Here is a 6,000-nt window from a genome sequence, read left to right as displayed (position 1 = left end):
ACTTGTTTTTCTCAAAACTGTGGCCTTTTTCTCTCCCCCGGCAAGGGGGGGAGAGGGGGAGGTCATAAATCCAGCCAGGGGTATGTTGTGTTACTGCGGCTGGGTGGGGTGACGTGGTGGGGACAGGGTAACCTGCCCACGCTGGACAAAGTCCTCCTAAGGCAAGGGCTTTCCTTTTTTTTTAAAGAGAGCAGATTTTGGTCTCCACCCTGCTTCAAGTCTGAAGATTGCTGGTGATGCTGACTGAAGGGGATGAGAAGAAAGCCAAGATGCACAGAACCTGACTTGAGTTACAAGAAGCCCCGTCTGGAAGGCAGAGGCAGGAGGGACTGGATGACTCTCTGCAGCTCCTTGCTGGCTGCAAAAATGCAGCTGCCCCTGTTGTTCTCCATCCCAGGGCATTCAAAAAGCAGGCTGTGTGGCAGCAGCGTTTGGCCTGTGTGCCACTGAACCTGGTCCGCCCAGTGAGGAACACCCTAGTGATTTGTTAGGGACACTGGCTGAGGGTGCACCTACGCACCCTCACTCCCTCTCCCTCACTTCTAACCTTATATGCTGCCTCCAAATTCTATTTCTTTTACGTTATCCTTTCAGATTTCTTCAGTTTGGGTTTTTTTTTTTCCAGGATATTATGTACAAACATGCATAAAGGGACTTCCCTGGTGGTCCAGTGGTTAAGACTCCATGCTTCCACTGCAGGGGGCAGGGGTTCGATCTCTGGTCGGGGAACTGAGATCCCACATGCTGCGAGGTGCGGCCAAAAATAATAAATAAACAAACAAACAAACAAACATGCATAAAAGGTCTGCACATGTGTGTGATCAGGTATGTGTTGTGATGTCTGGTAAGGGTTTTCTTTTTCCTCTGAGGATGGGAGTGAGCTTTCAGTGATGTGAGAACAGGCCAAGTCTCTGAGGAGACAGGCAGCTTATCAGAGGCTGCCCATTCTGTGTTTCTCCCCATGTCTCACTGGAGCCAAGTCTCCGAAGGCAGAGGGGAGGCTGGAGGGGAACGCAGGTCTCAGGGCCTGAGGGGCTGAGGGTGGTGTTGGAAAGAGAGGGGAGAGGAAGAACCGGAGGGATGACACGCAGCACGTGCTGCACCCACATGAGGGCCCACCACTCCTAGCTTTTGTAATTCTTGCCTGGCTCGTTCGGGCTTCCTTTCATCCCATGAAACAAAGGCCCCAAACCTTAGAGTTTAGAAGTCTAGAAAATGTTCCAACTAACATGTTTACTGATAACGTATTCAATGCAGGGCCAGCAGGAGTTGTCACAGACACAAAGCAAGGATGGAGAGGCAGAGCTCGAGGCTGGGCCAGAATTTCCGTGCTCTGAGCTGTATCTTTCATATCCTTCCTGCACTGTAATTAGGACTAGTTGAGAAAAAAATTAGGCATGAGTGCCAGCCACATGTGGCAAACAATAAATGATGCTAGGGCTTCCCTGGTGGCGCAGTGGTTGAGAGTCCGCCTGCCGATGCAGGGGACACAGGTTCGTGCCCCGGTCCGGGAAGATCCCACATGCCGCGGAGCGGCTGGGCCCGTGAGCCATGGCCGCTGAGCCTGCGCGTCCGGAGCCTGCGCTCCGCAACGGAAGAGGCCACAACAGTGAGAGGCCCGCGTACCGCAAAAAAAAAAATAATAATAATAAAATAAATGATGCTAGCAGATAAAAAGAAGTATAAGATGGAGTGAGGATCTTCCAGGCACTTTCAATATTTCTGGGAAGACAAATTGTCCATATGAAAAAGTGGACACAAATATAATGTTACAGAGTAATGCTGTTGGCCCTTGATAAAGACAGTATTTGCATATAGTCATCGAAACAGAATTTAGCCTTTAATCAGTCCTATGTGTCCTCATTTTCAAATATTTAAATGTAAATGTATGTCTCTCATGGAGAACAGATGAAAAACAAATGTTTACTAAAGATATTATAAATTACGTAATATACAATGAGATTGAAACTCAAAATTAAACACCTCCCACACCATGTCTGGGTGTGTATGTTATTAGATGCGTTATTTCCATAGAGACACAGCCCTGCTCACAGTAGGATGGCTTGGTGGAAAGAATATTGAATCAGAAGGTTTCAGTTTTGACTCTTTTGCTAACCAACATCATAATCTGGGGACAGATAACTTAGATTCTGGGCCTTATTTTGGCAATAAAAGTGCTCTAAAAGTTGCCTTAACATTAACCAAAAATGCAGTCACTATGGAAAACAGTATGGAGGTTGCTTAAAAAGCTAAAAATAGAGCTGCCATATGATCCAACAATCCCACCCCTGGGCATGTATCTGTAGAAAACTCTAATTCAAAAATATACATACACCCTTACGTTCAGAGCAGCATTAATCACAATAGCCACGACATGGAAGCATCCTAAATGTCCATCAACAGATGAATGGATAAAGAAGATGTGGTACATGTACATATACTACTCAGCCATAAAAAAGAATGAAATGGTGCCATTTGCAGCAACATGGATGGACCTGGACATTACCATACTAAGTGAAGTAAGTCAGAGAGAGAAAGACAAATACCGTATGATAGCGCTTATATGTGAAATCTAAAATAGGACACAAATGAACTTATCTATGAGACAGAAAGACTCATAGACACAGAACAGACTCGTGGTTTCCACAACATTGTAAATCAACTATACTTGAATAAAATAATTTTTAAAAATTAACCGAAAATGTAAGAGCACCAACAAAAACCCGTTCTGTCAGCCCCTCTTCCCATAGGCTAAGTAAACGGTACTACTTTAACTCTAAGAAGAGAAACAAAAAAAATCAAATTGCTTATCTACTGATTCCTCAGCACATGGTCTTCATTAAAATAAGAGTATACACTTCATCATTGTGCACCTGGATTATATTCCATTTTCCTAAAAAAATGTATATAAGTGGGGTCTTGCCTGGATTTTCTCTTCATGATATAGAAGCTGTTACACATCCAGCTGATCACATTACTGCCTGTTGCTGAAAGGCATGAACTTCAACAAACAGGTTTTAAAATTCACTCATGATCATTTATCGAGTGTACTATGGCCAGGCACACACTGAGTATGGGAGAATCAGAGGAGCATTGCTCTCAAACACAGCGGTGTAATATATAAACTGACACAGGCAAAGAGACCATGGAAATGTCCTGCTGATGGTATAAATCAAGAGCCGTGCCAGAAGTCCAGGAGGAAGAATACCTCTCCTGGGAGACCCTGGGAAGACTGCAGTGGAGGTGATGTTTGAGCTGAGTCTTGAAAGATGAGTGGAAGTTTGCCAGGTGAAGGAGGGCAATTTACAAGCAGATGGAATAGGATGGCTCATGAAAGCGCCTGGCACGTTTGAGAAAGAGTGCAAAGGAGTGTTTAGCTGCAGCCCAGGTTTTGTGGGAGGGAAGGAAGCTGGGAGGACAGTTAGGTCAGGGCTACAACACGGGAACCTTGTTAGCCTACACTCGGGGTGATCACCCCTGCAGGTAATGGGGGGCACAGAGGTGTACTGCATGAGGTATTGTGTGTGTTGTGTTTTTAAGGGGAGTGGAGGTCATACGGAACTTGGGAGTAGAGTAAGCAGAAACGGGTTAGGGAGACCAAAAGGGAGGTGGCGGTGGGAAGGGTTAACTTTGAGAAGCAGGGACTTCCCTGGTTGGTCCAGTGGTAAAGAATCCGCCTTCCAATACAGGGGATGCGGGTTTGATCCCTGGTCAGGGAACTAAGATCCCACGTGCCACAGGCTAACTAAGCCTGCATGCCACAACCACTGAGCTCATGAGCCTCAACTAGAGAGCCCGCGTGCCGCAAACTACAGAGCCTACAGGCCCTGGAGCCCACGCATCACAACTAGAGAGAGAAAACTCGCACGCCACAACTAGAGAGAAGCCCATGCACCACAATGAAGAGCCCACATGCCTCAACAAAGAGCCTGTGCGCCACAAGACCCGACGTAGCCAAAAAATAATAATAATAAATAAAACTTTGAGAAGCATTATTGAAAGAGAATAGATAACACGTGGTGAACCCTGGCTGTGGAGGTGGAAGGAAAGGGTAAAGCAGAGTATGACTTTGAAGTTGCTCAGTACAGGGGAGACTGGGTGGCTGGTGACACTATTAATCCAGGTGCAAGAACATGATGGGCTCTCTACTCGGGTGCGCCCCAACTAAAGGATGACCATTCACTTTGGCACAGGTGGCCAGTGACCGAACAAGAAGGCTGGATGACAGCGGCTGAGGAGCCTGCCCCAGAATGAGACCTCTCATCTCTTCATTTCCATGCCTCTGGCTCATGGTATCCATCGTTCGGTTCAATACCATTTGAAAGCTGTTATCTAGAAGATACCTGATCTACTGAAAACCTCTTTTTTGGGTTACTTCTTTTTTTTTTTTTTTGCGGTACGCGGGCCTCTCACCGCTGTGGCCTCTCCCGCCGCGGAGCACAGGCTCCAGACGCGCAGGCTCAGCGGCCGTGGCTCACGGGCCCAGCCACTCCGCGGCATGTGGGATCTTCCCGGACCGGGGCACGAACCCGCGTCCCCTGCGTCGGCAGGTGGACTCTCAACCACTGCGCCACCAGGGAAGCCCTGGGTTACTTCTTATCTGTTCTAAGAGTGTAAGTGTGGGAAGTCTGGAGCCAGATCATTCAGGCAAGTGACCTCCAGCAAGTCAGTTAAACCTTTCTGTGCCTCAGTTTTCTCATCTGCGAAATAAGGATAAAAATTCTTCATGAGGTTGTTACAGGAATGAAATGAGTTAGTCTACGTAAAAGGGTGCCTGGCACACAGTGTAAGTACCTTGTGAGTGTTTGCTAGCATTATTAATAAGTAATGGAATACTTGAGTAAAAGTGGTACAAATTATTAGAGATTTATTATCAAAGAACAAGCTTGGAAGTGGGCAGTTCCAGGTTGGTACGAGGACCAGACCCTTCCCATATCCCGCTCTGCCATCTTCGGTGTGTTAGTGATTTCTCCCCTCATGGTGGCAGAAAGGCTTCAGTAGTCCCAAATATCAAGTCCTCACGTGACCGGCATTTCAAGCAGGAAATAAGTCTTTCTTCCTTGTGTAGCCCTCACTTATCAAGGAGGAGACTCTTTGCTAGAAGCCCCAGTTGGTTTCCTTTCAGCTAGAACCGGGTCACAGGCCCATCCCTCACTGCAAGAGGAGCTGGGAAAGAATCTCGCACTTCCAATCTAGAAACACATGAAGCAAAAGTGGAGCTGGGCTGGCTGTTGCATGGAGAATCCGCAGTGTCCATCACAGTCTGGGAGCCAAAGATTTCAAGACTGCCTCACTCAGGCCAGGGATAATTGAGAAACAAGGACATCGCACTATTCTTCCAGCGTGAGTGAGCCACAGACGTCATCCTTCAGGGTCATTAGCTTCTTTAGGGATAGCTTTTAACTCAGGTGAGTAACTTGTTGGTGAAATACAGAGAGAGGATACTTTTGAGCCCAGGCACCTTCCTAGTCTTCTCACCTGTTCTAGGCTGTCACCTTCCCTTCCCACAAACCAAAGGAGGAAGTTCATAATTCAGTTCACCTTGTCTAGAAGGTTGGCTAGGCCAGTCACGCTTAAAGATACTTAAAAGGAGGTGGATGCAGGCTTCACCCCCTTTTACTGCCCCATGCAGCATCTCACCCATGGTGATGGGGTAATATGCAGAGAGCTGTGTGAGAAGAGCTACTCTTTCCCCTTGAGAAGGACGCCGCAAATCAGCAGTTCCCCTACAATTTACATCCCCACAGTCATGGCCAGAGTTTGGGCCCATAGCATCTCTCATCTGGGCTCCCAGTCAAATTTGTCCGTCGCAAGAAAGACTGCAGACGGCAAGGTGGATGGAGAGCTCCAGAAGAACACCTTTATAAACATCCACAGAAAGCCCTATTTCCAATATCCAATTCTGTTAACAAAGGGAGGAGAAATTTTAAAATTCCAAGGTACTTAGTTACTAATCTGATTCTGGCCTACATGTGGATATTCAATAAATACTTGTTAAAT

This window comes from Aethalodelphis obliquidens, unplaced genomic scaffold (genome assembly GCF_003676395.1).
Source record: "Aethalodelphis obliquidens isolate GAN/ISIS:26980383/991018 unplaced genomic scaffold, ASM367639v1 scaffold36, whole genome shotgun sequence".
Lineage (NCBI taxonomy): Eukaryota > Metazoa > Chordata > Mammalia > Artiodactyla > Delphinidae > Aethalodelphis > Aethalodelphis obliquidens.
Note: the sequence above shows the minus strand (reverse complement) of the source record.